Source organism: Tauraco erythrolophus, chromosome 6 (assembly GCF_009769465.1).
Source record: "Tauraco erythrolophus isolate bTauEry1 chromosome 6, bTauEry1.pri, whole genome shotgun sequence".
Classification (NCBI taxonomy): domain Eukaryota; kingdom Metazoa; phylum Chordata; class Aves; order Musophagiformes; family Musophagidae; genus Tauraco; species Tauraco erythrolophus.
Genome location: NC_141470.1, coordinates 2,335,681 through 2,353,599, shown reverse-complemented (window position 1 = coordinate 2,353,599; position 17,919 = coordinate 2,335,681).

The window sequence follows — 17,919 nt, the reverse complement described above, 5'->3', positions numbered from 1 at the left end:
TAAATGTGCTATTATTTAGTGGAATACCGATGCTCAGAGGGAGGCTGATTTGTCAGTGGTTTGCTGTACATATAATAAAATGCTGGATAAATCACAGATAGTAGGCAATATAAGCCTACTGTAGTCATTACAAAGCCTCCAAGTATTTGGACAAGTAGAAAGGTAAATCAGTCTGCAGCATCTCCCTGACAGTCCATGTCAAACCAACCAATAGTCTGTATACTAATATAGTGTAATATAGTATGCTGTTTGTACAACTTATTTTAGGATAGACATCATTGTATTCCTGAAGAAGCTGCATGCCTGTGACTGGTGAAATTACTGCCTACTTTTTGTTTCAATAGTGCACATTTTAATCCTCAGAGGAGCTGTGGTTGTTTGAAGCCACTGTCTGTCTGCTCTGGATTAAATTTGACGTGGAGATGGCAAATACTTGGTGCAGCTAGGACCAAAGCTTGAGCCTTTTCTTACTGATGTCAGATACAAAAAGTCAATTGACTTTGCTACTTGGAGAACTAGGCTAGTTTCAAGACTCTTGACTAAGTTAGAATATTTTCATCTTTACTGTCACCTCCCTGCTTTTATTTAAATTTTGTTCTGTTCTCCTTGTTCTGCTGTGAGATTTTAATGATCATATTCACAGTGATTTACACTTCTGTAGCTAGGCTTTCAAAGTGTTGATCAAACATTAATAAAGCTTCACAGAAGAGCCACTCAGGACCATTTTGATCACCTTTTTTATAGAATACACAGATTCACTAAACCAAGAATCTGTTTTGATAATTTCCCATTTAGAAAACATTCTGACAGAGTTCTGAAGCAGACGAACCCCACATATTTCAATAAGAGTTCCACGTATTTTGGAAATAGCTTTTCAGTTGCATGATAATAACTTTAAAAAGTGAAGTCAAATTAAACATTTTAAAAGAAAAAAAAAGAATTTAGATTGATGAGATTTGAATTGATCAAATGTTTAGTTCCTAAATATCTGCAAAATTTCAGTTCAGTGTCCCTTTGAGATCAAGAAAAGAAATGCAAAAGAAATATTAGCATCACAGAGACATGGCGGGATGAATCCTATGATTGAAGTGTTGGAATGGAAGGATCCAGGCAGTTTAGGAAGGACAGGCAGGGGAAAAGAAAAAAGGAGGAGGTGTCTCCCTCTATGTCAATGACCTGCTGAAGTACGTGGAGTTCCACCTGGGGATGGATGAGGAGCTGACTGAGACCTTATGGGTCAAGAATAAAGGAAAGGCAGGGATAGATGACGCTATAGTGGGGATCTGATAGAGACCACCTGATCAGGAAGACCGAGTCCATGAGGCCCTCTATGGACAGGTAGAAGCAGCCTTATGTTAAATAACTCTGCTTCTCATGGGGAACTTCAACCACCCTGATATCTGTTGGAGGGACGACACAGCAGGGCAGAAGCAATCCAGGAGGTTCCTGGAATTCGTTGCTATCAACTTCTTTCTCTGAGTGAGAGGAACAAACAAGTACAGATGCTATGCTTGACCTTGTTTTCACTACAAGGAGGAACTGGTGAGGAATGTGAAGCTCAAGAACAGCCTTGGCTGTAGTGACCATGACATGGTGGAGCTCAAGATCCTTAGGACCCCGAGGAGGGAGCACTGCAAGCTCACTACCCTGGAACTCAGGAGAGCAGACTTTAGCCTCTTCAGGGATCTGCTTGGCAGACTCCCATGGGATAAAGCCCTGGAGGGAAGAGGGGCCCAAGAAAGCTGGTTAATATTCAAGGATCACAAATTTGATGGCCTTCTATGATGAGGTTACAGTGTTGGTGAATAAGGGAAGAGCAACTGACATCGTCTATCTAGACTTGTCCAAAATATTTGACACTGTCCTGTGCTACATTCTTGTCTCTAAATTGGAAAGACATGGATTTAATGGAAGGACCACTCGGTGGATAGGGAATTGGCTGAATAGTCACGCTCAAAGACTTGTGGTCAATGGCTTGATGTCCAAGTGGAGATCAGTGACAAGCGGCGTTCCTCAAGGGTTGGTACTGGGGGCAGTGCTGTTAAATATCTTCAATGACATACACAGTAATTTGTCCCAAAGCTGTTTTCTAATCTCTGGATAGAAAGCTTCATTTTGCAGCATCCTGGGGATCTATAGAAAGATGCTGGAGGCTCTCAGCTCTCCACTGGAAGATGTACACAATCTGTGCTTCATGTTAGCACTCAGCATCTTCAAGGATGAAGCCCAGTAAGCACACTGATCCAAGAACAGTCTGATCCAAGGTTTTAGTTTCATTTCTGCTCCCCAGAATCAGGAAGTTCATCAGTAAGACCTACTGTCACTTGGCACCATAGGATTATAGGATCAGTAATTAGATGCTGTCATGAAGACAATATGCTTATCACTGACATTCCTTATTCCTTTCTCATTTAGAAATTACTTTCAGCATTTAGTTGATTTTTCTCAGCAATTAAATGCATAATCTTTAAATAATCGTGCTTTCTTAGCTACCTCAGTGTTACAGTAACAAGCTTCATTCAGCTGATAACTCTATGCAGGGCCAAACTTACAGCGAGGAACTTAAGGAAATATATGGTTGTGGTAAGTAGCCTGTTCCTGCAGCTGCTTGTTGGGTTTTTTGTTTGCTTGTTTGCTTTCTGAATATTTTATTCAGGTAATGCAAGAGGCACATTAATAGTTTTTGCCTGTGCTGTCAGTGATTTGGTCAGTTCTCTTAAACGCACAGGTTTTCCCCAAAGTTAATCAGTGTTAACTTGCTGCTATTCTTGTTTCTTGGGGGTTTGCCACCCTACACTCTCTGTGTTGTGCTAACAGAACCAAGGTAATCTTCAAAAGACAGTGCAGCAATGACAGGCTGTTATCTAAGGCATTCAAATGTGTCCTCTTGCTGAAGCAGTGCCATTTTTGGGGGGCAAACAGTTCAACAGAAAGGACACACAAAAAGTTTTTGGACTCCTGTGGTTGACAAACCACCATTACATAGAAATGGGGAAGACTTTGCTTCTAATAACTACTCAGAAAAGTCTTGCAAAAAATCATTTTTACATGGATGTGAAATACAAAATCAAGTCTAGGAATGAGAGCTAAAAATCCGTACTTGATTGTCTTTCCTCTCAGTCTATACTGTACGCCCCAAATATCAAGAAATACTTTCATGTATCTTTAAATTGTTTTAACTTTAGGAGGAAATGATTTGGGAAGGAATTTCAGAGAGTTTTTGTTTTCCGAGGTGGCCATTGCTCAGTTTTTACTCAGCTAACTCTAAATGTGCCTCCTTTCAGTATTTTGTAGCTTTTTGATTTTGTTTTGAGATGTCTTGCATAATGTAGGGAGAAGTACATGGCTAACACAGCTTTGTGTGCTCCACTTCAGAGAAACAGGAGAGTAGTGTGGGCGGGAGTGAGAAGTTCTCAAAAGCTACCAGGTTCTACCTTTACCTTTCTAAGTTCTTTATATCTTGCCTAAGGACAAAAAAAAAAAATCTCTCATGCTGAGAACTGAATTCTTTTTCAGGTCTTTTTATCCTGAAGCACATATCTATTCTTCTTAACAAAGTACTGACCTAGCATAACTTAATTTATGAAATCTGATGAGACTGCAATCCTTTATGAAGTAAGTTCAGGCTAATTTACTTTTTACGTTATTGTAAAACTGCTGAGCAAAAGTCAACATGTGATTTTGTAATTTCAAATTTTGCACTGAAAAATACAGGAGTATCTACTGGCAGAGGTGTTTTATATAGAAAAACAAAATATTTAATTGCCCATCTGTATGCCTATGTGTAGGCTTCACCGGGCTTTCCTAGTAACACCAGAATTCTAGTAGGGCTAACCTATGCCCATTGTACATGTACAACTTTAGAAACAGCTTTTGGGTTTCCAGCTTCTGAATACATTGTATTTTGTGACAAACCTGTATTCCTGTAGTTTTCAAAGTTTGCAGAACTGGCACCAATAGCACAGCACTCAAAAATCTGCTGTGTAGAAACTGAAAGGTGAAAACAATGATATGGCAAAATCTATCTACATATCTTTTTTTTAATTCACTGAACATGCAAATGGTCTAGTACCATCCAAAGATATTACTGCTGCAAAAGAGATATTCTAGCATCTGGTTATTGGTGTATAGAAAGGAGATCTATACTTTTGAGTGTGGGTTGTTTTTTTTTTTTTATAAAACATTGCAACTACTGTCTTTATGAGCACTTAAAGATTCTCCAGTGTTCAATGTTTTATATTTGCTGTGCTGTAGACTCAAGAGAATTTCAGACCAATGAAGAGCAGCAAAATGCTTGATTAAAAATAAACCACTTAAAACCAAAACAATTTCTGGCTTTTCTTCCTCTGCAGTTTCCATGGAATTCTTATGGCTGTTTGCTAGAGAGTGTGATTTAGTTTTATGACTTTTAAAAAAGTCATAGTTTGAAGTTTAAAATAACTCCACTTTAATGCTGGGAGTAGTTTTATACTTGCAAGGGGAAGAAATGGTTGGGAGATTTTATGGTCTACAGCTGAAATAAAAACCTTGCTCCCAAGTTCTGTTTGCAAAGAAGCAGAGAAATAGCAATCTTTAATGACTGTAGTCTTTTGAACACTGAAAAATTAAAAAGGGAAGGAACTCTAGAAAGACCTTCTGTACCCCACAGCTCTGTAGTTCCAAAGGATAGATTTTCTTTTTTAGATCTGACTACAGGTAGCCTGAATTACTAGCTGTGGTCTCACCTAGTTTCTCCTGAGACTTTCTCAAACTTTTAAAATGATCATATCATGTGACTTTTTACATAAATCTTCATAGAAGTAACAAGCTGGACTAGCTCATCACTTACTATTTTTGAGAAGAAAACATAGAATAGTTTGGATTGGAAGGGACTTTTAAAGGTGATCTAGACCAGCCCCCCCTGCAATGAACGGGGACATCTTCAACTAGATCAGGTTACTCAGAACAGGTCAGCAGGCCTGGCCTGACCTTCAATGTTTCCTGGTACGGACCATCTACCACCTCTCTGGGCAACCAGTTCCGATGTTTCACCACTTTCATCATAAAAAATTTCTTCTTTATGTCTGGTCTAGATGTACCGTCTTTTAGATAAAAACCATTACCCCTTGTCCTATCACAACAGGCCCTGCTAAAAATTTTTTCCCCACCTTTTATAGGTCCCCTTTAAGTACTGAAAAGCAGCAATAAGGCTTCCCCAGGGCCTTCTGTTCTCTAGGCTGAACAGCCTCAATTCTCTCAGCCTTTCATCATAGAAGAGGTGTTCAATGCTTATGATCATTTCTGTGGCCCTCCTCTGGACCTTGTCCAACAAGTCTATGCGTTTCCTCTGCTGAGGACTCCAGTGCTGAACGCAGTACTCAGGTGGGGTCTCACCAGAGCAAAGTAGAGAGGCAGAATCACTTCCCTCAACCTGCTGGCCACGCTTCTTTTGATGCAGCTCGGGATATGGTTAGTTTTCTGGTCTGTGAGCACACATTGCTGGCTTATGTCCAGCTTTTCATCCAGCAGTATCCCCAAGTCCTTCTCGGCAGGGCTGCTCTCAATCTCTTCATCCTCCATCCTGTATTGATACTGAGGATTGACCCAACCCATGTGTAGGACCTTGCACTTGGCCTTGTTGAACTTCATGAGGTTCACACAAGCCAACTTCTTAAGCTTGTCCAGGTCCCTCTGAATGTCATCTTGTCCTTCAGACATGTCAAATGCACCACTCAGCTGAGTGTTGTCTGCAAACTTGCTGAGGGTGCACTCAATCCCACTATCTTATTGATGTAGATATTAAACAGTACTAGTCCCAATATGGAACCCTGACTTGACGTCAGTCTCCATCTGGACATGGAGCTGTTGACCATTACTCTCTAGATGCAACCATCCAACCAATTCCTTATCCACCAAACATTCCACCAATCAAATCCATATCTCTCCAATGTAGAGAGAAGGATTTGTGGGGGACCGTGTCAAAGGCTTCAAAGAAGTCCAGCTAGACAATAACTGTATCTCTTCCCTTTTCCACTGATGTAGTCACTCCATTATAGAAGACCACTAGGTTGGTCAGGCAGGACTTACTCTTGGTGAAGCCATGCTGGTTGTCTTGAATCACCTTCCTGTCCTCCATGTGCCTTAACATAGATTGACAAGATCATGGATTTGTTCCATGATCTTCCCAGGCACAAAAGTGAGGCTGACAGTTCTCAGGGTCCTCCTTTCTACCTTTTTCAAAAATGGGTGCCATTTATCCCTTTTTCCATTCATCAAAGACTTCACCTGACTGCCATGACTTTTCAACTATCATAGAGAGTGTTCTGACAACAGCCAGGCCATATCAGCACCTCCGCAAGAGCTGCTGGCTCCTTTGCTCCCCTGGTGTTCCCCTGGTGTTTCCCTGTGGGAAAACCCACTGTGCACCAAGATCTGCCACTCCACTGTGGATCAAGCTGGCTCTGGAGCAGCTCCCCTCAACACTGACCGATCCAGCTTACGAATCTGGCTTTTGCCTGTGCTGCAAGCTGAAAAGCAGGGTAAACAGGAAAACCTAGACCTACCTGCCCATTCTTTAGCTATAAATTAATAACACCTGTCACGCTTGTGGCACCAAGCTTTTCCTGCAAGAACATATCACAGTCAATAAGACTCTCTTGAGGCAGTTATGCAACAGTGCCTGGATCTGAAAAGATATTGGTGTACAACTTGCAATATAACCCAGTAGTAAGCTGTCTCTTACTTTCTGTCTTCATTGGTAAGTGCTGAAAACTTTAGTTCTGCCTCTTGATTTGGGCTCTCGTTTGCATTCTTCCTGATATTGTCTTGTCTATATGGAAAATAATTCCAGTAAGAAGCCAAAGCTACAGGCTTAGATATAGGAAAAATGCATAAAACCCAAAGAAAAACAAAGAAAAGTTCCTGAATTAAGTTTGGGACAATTGGTTGAAGGGTCAGGAGCGCAGGTAGTGTTTTCCTCAATCCCTTTAGTGGCAGGGAAGAATACAGACAGGAACAGGAAAACACACCTGATTAACAGATGGCTCAGAAGCTGGTGCCACTGACATAATTTTGGTTTCTTTGATCACAGGGAGGCTTTCACAGAACCAGGTCTGATGGCAAATGATGGATTTCAGCTGTCTCAAAAGAGGAAAAGGATTCTGGCTCATGAGCTGGCAGGCCTCATCAAGAGGGCTTTAAACTAGGTTGGAAGGGGGAGGGGGATATAACTAGGCTCAGCAAACTAGGCCCAGGGAATAAGGCCTCCCACCCCCCTAGGGTGACATCGGTGTGCTCAGCTGGCTCTCTGAAATGCCTGTACACCAATGCACGCAGTATGGGGAATAAACAGGAGGAGTTAGAAATCTGTGTTCGATCAGGGGGTTATGATCTGGTAGCAATTACTGAGACTTGGTGGGACAGCTCGTGTGACTGGAATGTGGTCATGGACAGCTATGTCCTCTTCAGGAAAGATAGGCCAGCAAGGCGAGGTGGTGGAGTTGCTCTTTATGTGAAGGAGCAACTCAGGTGCATTGAGTTCTGTCCAGGGTCGGATAAGGAGCAAGTTGAGAGCTTGTGGGTGCAAATTAAAGGGCAATCTGGCATGTGTGATACTGTTGTTGGTGTCTATTACAGACCACCGGACCAGGATGAGGAGGTTGATGAGGCCTTCTACAGGCAGCTGACAGCGGTCTCGCAAATGCAGGCCCTAGCTGTCATGGGGGACTTCAACTATCCTGATATCTGCTGGAAGGCCTACTCAGCCAGCCATCCACAGTCCAGGAGGTTCCTTCAGTGCATTGATGATAACTTCCTGATACAAATGGTGGATGAGCCTACTAGGAGAGGAGCGCTGCTGGATCTTATTCTCATTAATAAGGAGGGTCTGGTTGAAGCACTGAAGGTCGAGGGTAGCCTTGGTTGTAGTGACCATGAAATGGTGGAGTTCAGGATCTCATGTGGCAGGAAGAGAATACCTAGCAGAAATAGAACCCTGGACTTCAGTAGGGCCAACTTTGATCTTTTCAAACAATTGCTAGGAGAAATCCCATGGGACAGAGTACTGGAAGGTAAAAGGGCCCAAGATAGTTGGTTAGCCTTCAAGGACCTCTTCTTCCGAGCTCAAGAACAGTGCATCCCAACAGGTAGGAAGTCAAGAAGGGGCACCAAGAGACCTGCATGGTTAAATGGGGAACTGTTGGGCAAACTCAAGTGGAAAGAGAGAGTGTACAGATCATGGAAGGAGGGGCAGGCCACTTGGGAACAATATACGTCTGCTGTCAGAGGATGTGGACGAGAAGCTCAATATGAGCCGGCAATGTGCTCTTGCGGCCCAGAAGGCCAACCGCGTCCTGGGCTGCATCAAGAGGAGCGTGGCCAGCAGGTTGAGAGAGGTGATTCTCCCCCTCTACTCTGCCCTCGTGAGACCTCACCTGGAGTACTGCGTCCAGTTCTGGAGCCCCCAACATAAGAAGGACATGGACCAGTTGGAGAGGGTCCAGAGGAGGGCCACGAAGATGATAAGAGGGCTGGAGCACCTTTCCTATGAGGACAGGCTGAAAGAGTTGGGGCTGTTCAGCCTGGAGAAGAGGAGGCTCCGGGGTGACCTTATAGCGGTCTTCCAGTACCTCAAGGGGGCCTACAGGAAAGATGGGGAGAGGCTATTCAGGAGGGCCTGTTGTGATAGGACAAGGGGTAATGGTTTTAAAATAGAGGGAGGTAGATTCAGATTGGATATTAGGAAAAAGTTTTTTACCATGAGAGTTGTGGAACACAGGAACAGGTTGCCCAGAGAGGTGGTGGATGCTCCATCCCTGGAGATGTTCAAGGCCAGGTTGGACGAGGCCCTGAGCAACCTGATCTAGTTGGAGATATCCCTGTTCCTTGCAGGGGGGTTGGACTAGATGACCTTTGAAGGTCCCTTCCAGCCCTAACCATTCTATGATTCTATGAAGGGAGGCAACTAGGAAAGCTAAGACCTCCTTGGAATTAAACCTTGCAAGAAAGGTCAAGGACAACAGAAAGGGCTTCTTTAACTACATTGCAGATAAAACTAACACTAGAGGCAATGTAGGCCCACTGGTGAATGAGGAGGGTGCCCTGGTGACAGAGGATGAGAAGAAGGCAGAGTTACTGAATGCCTTCTTTGCCTCAGTCTATACTGCTGGAGGTTATCCTCATGAGCCCCGGAACCCTGAGGCTCCTGAGGAAGTCAGGATAGAGGAGGAGTCTACCCTGGTTGACGAAGACTTTGTTAGGGACCAGTTAAGCAATCTGGCCATTCATAAGTCCATGGGTCCTGATGGGATGCACCTGCAGGTGCTGAGGGAGCTGGCAGATGTCATTGCCAGGCCACTCACCATCATCTTTGCTAAATCGTGGGGAAGGGGAGAGGTGTCTGAGGACTGGAGAAAAGCAAATGTCACTCCAGTCTTCAAAAAGGGCAAGGAAGACCCAGGTAACTATAGACCCGTCAGCCTCACCTCCATTCCTGGAAAGATGATGGAACAACTTATCCTTGGTGCTGTCTCTAGGCATATCAAGGATAAGAGGGTCATTAGGGGCAGTCAACATGGCTTCACTAAGGGGAAGTTGTGCTTGACAAACCTCATAGCCTTTTATGAGGACATCACCCAGTGGGTGGATGGTGGCAGAGCAGTGGATGTGGTCTATCTCGACTTCAGTAAAGCATTTGACACAGTCTCCCACAGCATCCTCACAGCTAAACTGAGGAAGTGTGGTCTGGATGATCAGATAGTGAGGTGGATTGTGAACTGGCTGAAGGATAGAAGCCAGAGAGTAGTGGTCAATGGGACAGAGTCCAGTTGGAGGCCTGTATCCAGTGGAGTCCCTCAAGGGTCAGTACTGGGACCTGTATTGTTTAACATATTCATCAATGACTTGGATGAGGGGATAGAGCACATGGTCAGCAAGTTTGCTGATGACACTAAACTGGGAGGAGTGGCTGACACACCTGAAAGCTGTGCTGCCATTCAGAGAGACCTGGACAGGCTGGAGAGTTGGGCAGGGAGAAATTTAATGAAATACAACAAGAGCAAGTGTAGAGTCTTGCACCTGGGTAAGAACAACCTCATGTACCAGTACAAGCTGGGGACTGAACTGTTGGGGAACAGCACAGGGGAAAGGGACCTCGGGGTCCCGGTGGACAGCAGGATGACTATGAGCCAGCAATGTGCCTTTGTGGCCAAGAAGGCCAATGGCATCCTGGGGTGTATTAGAAGGGGTGTGGTTAGTAGGTCAAGAGAGGTTCTCCTCCCTCTCTACTCTGCCCTGGTGAGGCCGCATCTGGAATATTGTGTCCAGTTCTGGGCCCCTCAGTTCAAGAAGGACAAGGAACTGCTGGAGAGAGTCCAGCACAGGGCCACAAAGATGATGAAGGGAGTGGAGCATCTCCCTTATGAGGAAAGGCTGAGGGAGCTGGGTCTCTTTTGCTTGGAGAAGGGGAGACCTCATTAATGTTTATAAATATGTAAAGGGTGACTGCCATGAGGATGGAGCCAGGCTCTTCTCAGTGTCATCCAATGATAGGACAAGGTGAAATAGATACAAGCTGGAACATAGGAGGTTCAGCTTAAACATGAGGCAGAACTTCTTCCCAGTAAGGGTAACAGAACACTGGAACAGGCTGCCCAGAGAGGTTGTGGAGTCTCCTTCTCTGGAGGTGTTCCAAACCTGCCTGGACATGTTTTTGTGTGATCTGATCTAGGTGGTCCTGCTCCAGCAGGGGGATTGGACTGGATGATCCTTTGAGGTCCCTTCCAATCCCTAACATTCTGTGATAAAGAAAAGTTCTTGAATTAAGTTCAGTCTCTAATAAGGTTTAAATTGCTAAAAATAAAGCCAAGGGATTAAGAGATTCAAATAAGAAGTATATCACTTCATGAAGTCAAGTGAAGTCACTGAAAAAATGAAGTATGTCATTCTATCTTGTTAATGTCTGTAGGATGAAAACTCTAGTATTACTTGATAGTCAAGGAGAAAGAACAGGCCAGTTATCAAACTGATACACACAAGTCTGGAAAACACTGAGTGGAATCAGACCTCTGACTGAGCAGAATTTATGAGCAGGGCATTAGTACATGAGACAGCATGCTAAATACCTGAGTTAAAATAATGAGAAAAAACAGAAATTGAACACAGGCAAAGAGAACTGACTATGTACTGGGCAAATAGTTGTTTTTTTTTTTTTACTATATTATGCAAACTGAGTGTTTAAGTAAAGTAACCTTGAATAAGTTTCTATTTTAGAAAACAAAGAATGTAACCTAAAGTTGGCCTGTTGCACGATGTATCCTTTTTGAGAGAATGATGAAAAGCTTGAGCCCATGAAAATATATTTTTGAAGTAACCAGAGAAGCTAATGAAACAACAAAAGCAAACCTAAGAATATGTATTTGCTCTATATTGTTATCATACTAGACAGAAATAACATTATTAAAGAATACAGTTGCAGGACATGTCTCCGATATAAGAACTGTGGGAAGCCAATTATAGTAATGGTAGGCAATCAATCATAATTTGATTTTGTGCATTTATACATTTTTAGAAGAGCATAAATCTAAACACCAAGCTCTAAGCCCAGGGTATACACAGTCTAATGATTTAATAGAAAACAGTATCATAATAACTTAAAAAAATCCATAAAAAATTTGGGAACTAATTGGCACAACAAATTTATATAGCGATGCTCTTGAGCTGGGGATTGTCACTGGCTAACATACTGTTCTACAGGAAGTGTAAAAGAGACTACCTGACTGCATAACCACCAAAAGATACAAACAAGGATAATCTAAATTCTTATGGATAGTAGAAAAAGGTCAAACAGAAAATATAATGTGATAAAACACCATGCATGACCCTTTGCAGCAGCAAGATAATGTGTGTGCAGGATGATCAACAGTGAAAGAAGCATCAGATTCATGTGAAATTATGCTTTGCTCCTGCAAGATGACTACTAAATGAGAACAGACCCAGAAAGGGCCTGAAATCATCTTCTACAGGAGGAAAATGGGGGGAAAAAAAAGAACATATTTGAGCCCTCAAAGGCTTAAACTAAACAGGAGAAGCTAGTAGATTAAATAGCACAAAGTAAAAACAAACTAGCCAGCCCAGGCAAAACCTGAGTAAAACAGGGTGTTGGTGTGTTATGGTTTGAAGTGGGGGGGGGAGGTCCGGGTGGCACAAGCTGCCCATCAGACCGGACTCCCGTCCCCCTCGGGGCTTGAGCCAATCGGCGCCTCTGCGAATTGCCCTATTTACGTCGGACAAAGGAACCGGAAAGGTGCGCCTGTGCCCAGGAGCGAGGAGAGGGGAGAGGGGGGCACGGCCCCCGCTCCCGGCTGGGCCGGCGGCCTGGCCTGGTCTGGGCCGGGCCCGCTCCATGCCGGTGCCCGCTCCGTCGAGGATGGCGGCGGCGGAGCCACTTGGGGAACTCGGGGAGAGCCCCGCTGCTGGGGCGCCCACCGGGCCGAGTTCACCCAGACAGGACTGAAATCTAAGAGAAACGGCCACACAGCTAAGAGGTCAGTGAAGATGGAACGGAACAACGTGTGCCGCGGCTGAGTCCCCCTTGTGAGCGGCCCCTTCTAACAAACAGTCCTCGGTGGAGCAAGCAGAAAACCCACTCGCAACCAGTGGATGACCCACGTTGGAAAGAGATGCCTAAGCCTGAGACTATTGTGAATCATGGGCACAGGTAGAGACACTTTTACGCATTTTACGCATTCAGAGTCTGTACGGAGACGCATTTAAGGTCGACATGACGACCCACGCCGGAGCACATTTAAAGTTTGTTGATGACCCACGCCAGAGCGAGTGGCTGCAGCTCCTTAAAAGCCCAGGACTGGTAAAGCCCGCACTTGGGGCAAATCCGATGGGGGTAAGGATTTGCCCCCCAGCGGGCAGGATTCACGCCTTCGCCGTGAGTAGGGGATCCGCTGGAGCAAGGGACAATGGTGTAAGGACTCCTTTTCCTTTAAGAGAAGCGGCAGTAACAACTTGGATGAACTGACCTGCACTCCCCCATTCCCTGCCCCCCTGCGCCGCTGGGGGGAGGAGGTAGAGCTGGGAAGAAGAGGCAAAGGTGGGGGGGAGTGGTGTTGGTTTTAAGACCTGGCCTTGTTTTCTCGTTATTCTCTTAAGTAACCGTTTTTGTGTGCTTTTCTCTTTCTAGGTAGCTGTTAATAAATAGTTTTGCATTAAGAAAAAGCCTCTTTTGCCCGGGACCGTGGTTGGTGGGTGCTCCTCTGTTCCTGTCTCGATCCTCAGCTCTTTTATTACATTTTTTCTCTCCTCTCCATTTTACTGGACTGGGAGAGCTGCGTGGGTTTGGTTGACGGACTCAGCCTAACCCACGACATGGTGTCATGAGTTGACTCAAAGACCAGTTGAGAGACTGGTTGTGAATTGTGTTACAAATACTTTTCCTTGCTATTACAATGCTTTGGGCAAAGCGTTGCATGTTTTGAACTCTTCTGTGTAAGACTAATGGTATGAACAGCTTGAGTTCATATGTCCCTAACAAACTCTTGAAAACATTTGTTAGTCTACTTGCTATACTTAAAGACTCATCATAAATAAAAAAGCACGCTGAATACACATTAATCACCACCTGTGAGTACTGTCTGATGTCTGCTTCTTGTCCCCTGCCCACTCTCTCCTCACTGCTTATTCCCCTTTGTCTGAAATGTATTTAACAATTTCCCACATCCGTTATTGAAATTCTTTTCAAAGATTCACTGTTTCTTCAGTTTTGGCAAATATAGTATCTTCTTTGCCATATTGTTTTGACAGAGGAGAAAAAAGGTAAGTCAACGAAGCATAAAAATTTCAAATACTTTCTTTCCTGTTACATCCATCTTTTTATGTCTGTTCTTTCTTGTAATATCTTATAAGCAGAAAGACTGTCTTTGCATTTGTACTTCCTTAGATAATGCTCATAACATTGTTGTCACCTGAAAAAAAGAGACAAAATTTAAGTTAATGACTTGGAGGCACATTTTATAGTGTGTTGCTGCATACCGCATCATTCTTTGCTCAGTTACCCACATAGAGCATCAATGCAGTGGTCCCACTGTCAGTGGAACTAACTGCAGATTTAATCTGTGTAGATGAAGGAAGAATCAAATCTGGAGATGTTATAAGAGTTAGGAGACTGATGAGCTATTGGTGAGAAGCTTTTCTGACTGTCATCTGATTAGGTGCTTTCAGGCATCATTAGCATTGTGTGCTGGCATATGCTCAAGGAGGGCAGGAGGAAACACAACCCAACAGCAGGGAGGATCGCAGACTACTCAGCATCTCACTTTCCAAGTAAGGTGTAGTGCTCATCTCCATGTTTGAAAACAATTTGAGCACTGGTTCTTGTGCTGATCCTTAAACTAAAATTGGTGGTAGCTCTGATATAAATGAATACACCGAATCTCTAGGAGGTACTGGGAGCATTCAGTAAACTGAGTTTGACCTTACAACAATGGAAACTAGAGGGCTATTACATATTTTTTTCTGTGAATTGGAAAATGAGGTGGACAACAAACAGAACACACACCCAGAAACACATATATAGTTGGTAGTTTTTTAGGTCTATTCTTCTCTCTTGTTGTGTGACCTTCTTAAATTAGGCCATCAATCCCAGAAACCTCAATTATTGAAACAAATTCTCACTTAAGGCAACAGAAATTTCTTTGACATTTCTTGCTACATTACTTGTCTTCTCTCAGAAGTCGTCAGAGTGGCTACATATCACCATACCATTTTTTTTTTAAAAAAATATGTTTTCCCTATTCTGCAGAATGTGTTAGGTTGAGAATAAATTATTAATACATGTATGTAAAAATATAAAGATATACTACTTCCTTCCTAACTCCTTTCTGCTTTCGTAAAGAGAAGATGGGGGGAAAAGAGAGGATTTACAATGGAGATGTGAATTTTGGGCTAAAGCTTTGCAAGTTTCAGGATGCAATGATGCTCTTGTATAGCCTTACTCCTTGTGCGGTCCCTAGCTGCCACATTCCCTTCTGTAAGTCGCTGAAGTTTTAAAGTCAGAATAAGAATGCAACTTTCCACTAAAGTGAAAAGCAATTTTTGCATAGATTTCATTTATATTCTTTTTCAATACTTTAGTTACTTCATTTTACTATTGAAATCTCAGAATTCCTTCCTTTCAAATGAAATAATGATATTTTGTTGACTCATATTTTGGGTGACGAGGTAAAATACAAAAAATAATATGATTTGAGAAAAACACTGATCATTAACTCTCCAGACATCATCTGTAAGACTCTTGCCCAAACATTGAGGAAGGCAAGCTACAAACAGAATCATAGAATGGTTAGGGCTGGAAGGGACCTTCAAAGGTCATCTAGTCCAACTCCCCTGCAAGGAACAGGGATATCTCCAACTAGATCAGGTTGCTCAGGGCCTCGTCCAACCTGGCCTTGAACGTCTCCAGGGATGGAGCATCCACCACCTCTCTGGGCAACCTGTTCCAGTGTTCTACAACTCTCATGGTAAAAAATTTTTCCTAATATCCAATCTGAATCTACCTCCCTCTATTTTAAAACCATTACCCCTTGTCCTATCACAACAGGCCCTCCTGAACAGCCTCTCCCTATCTTTCTTGTAGGCCCCCTTGAGGTACTGGAAGACCACTATAAGGTCACCCCGGAGCCTCCTCTTCTCCAGGCTGAACAGTCCCAACTCTTTCAGCCTGTCCTCATAGGAAAGGTGCTCCAGCCCTCTTATCATCTTCGTGGCCCTCCTCTGGACCATCTCCAACTGGTCCATGTCCTTCTTATGTTGTATAGTTTTTTTTTGTTGCAGTTGTTCTCTGCTCTTCTTAGCAGCTTGTTCACTTACAGACTATACATTGGTTTGCTTTATGTAATTACTGGCAAATAAATAGTGACGTACATATATGAAAAAATATAAATCACTCCATTTATGATAGTTACTGGCTTGACAAAGCAACACAAAGTAGCAAAAACTTGCACTAGTAATAGGCAAATAAGTTATTTTCATTCTATATAGTTATGTATAAAACCAAGAATAAAAAGAAACATTTTTATGTATGACATGCTAAACCAAACCGGGTAGAATACCAAAATGTGTGCTGCGAAGAAAAAAGAGCTAAAAAAACCATAGTGAAAGCATGTGAAAAAGCATGCTCAAAATAAACTCATAATCTTTTCTAACAGGAAAACTTTGGATCTGAAATTGTTGTCTTTTTCTCCAAAAGCTAGATTTGATTTTCTGTACTGATCTCCTTGAATGGTTGTTCAACTAAAAAATGGTAATAAGACAAAATCCAAATATGTAAACGATTGAGGGAGAATAAGCTGTAGAAAGAAAAATCCCACCTGAGCTCTAGAAAAAGATCTAGATATGACTCTTGGAGTAATTTCTCCTCTCCTTTTCTCAGTAAGAAGCAACAACAGAAAAAAAATTGCAAGTTCACTATTCCTACTTTGTTCTGAAAACGTTGATTTTTTTTTTTTAAAGAGAAAGGTTTGCTGATTCATAAGGCAGAGAGAGCAGAAATGTCCTCAATTTCTGCAGAGTGAAAACATCAGCAATTTTTCAGCATGAGGAGACAGAAAGCTTGACTAAAATACATAAAACGCGTTTGGAATAAGGGGAAAAAACACCTAAAAATATTACTTGGATGAACATAACCTATTTAGGTGTTGTAAAACTGCTGCCAGGTTGTGCGGTCCCATATTTTCAGGGCTCTTACAAGGTCATCCATTAAACTACTTTCTTTTCAAAATGACTCATCCCAACTGTATTTAGCAGAGCTGTTGTTTAGATGCACACATCTACTTCTAGCTCTTCAGTTCACTTCATCCTTTGATTATAACCCTTCCATCAAGTGAGTGAAGCATCAATGGTGATTGAAATTACTAGTCTGCGAATAGAGTCAAACTCTGAGTAAATGTTTGAGTTAGTTAACTTGAGAGAAATCATGCTGAATGGCCAGTTTTTTAACCCTTTCCTTACACAGTAAGGAAAGTGTGGACTTATGTTTATGTGAGCACTGAGAGACTATATTATTTGTGTTTGATTTTTTCAGTATGAAATAAGTTAATTGTCAAGCGTCATCAGAGCTGGTGTCACTTGTAACCTCCCACTAATTTATAGTGAGCTACATAAACCTCCTGGGCTGCACAAATCTTGAAAATACTTTTAGGATATCCAGAATGGTGAAGGACAAGATAAGATAAGAATTCTGGAAATCTAGATCAGGAAGTCCTAGAAAAGCAGGTGAATTTCTATGAGGGAGAAGAGTTATGGAGACTATCTTTCTGAGTTGGAGGAGCCAGAGCCCTAGAAGCCTTGAAAGTGCCTGGTCAGACACACATGGAAAGATGCATGTGCTACTGGAAGCTCTAAGAAACTAAGACCAATGGTCTCTCAGTAGCAAGGCCATCACCCCGAACTAACCCATGCTCAAGCAGCTGTTACAGATCATCTAGTCCCTGGCACCCCTCCTGATGTTACCGTCCCAGAAGGTGGTAGAATCTCATGCATCCTAGAAGTCCATCATATGAGACCAGACCTGAAGCATGAAGATTTGCAGTAGTTTTCAGAGGCAGATCATCAGACATGAAATATTTGTTATCAAAAGGTTGTTGTGCATTAAAATAATTTCTAATTTAAAAAAAATACAATTGTATTATAAAAACTGCAACAGCTACCCTCTTGTCAGCCAACGCTTCCACTCAGTGCTGGTACAAACACTCTAGGAAGCAGGAGTGACAATGAATCACAATATACAGAGGCAGAACTAAATCATTTGGGTTAAATCTACCAGTTTTCTCCTCATTAATTAATCTCTATTTAGTAGATTGAATACAGCATTTTGTCTAAAACAAAAAAAAAAGGATCAAACTAGATTGTCCTGTGTCCAAGAGAAGGGATGGA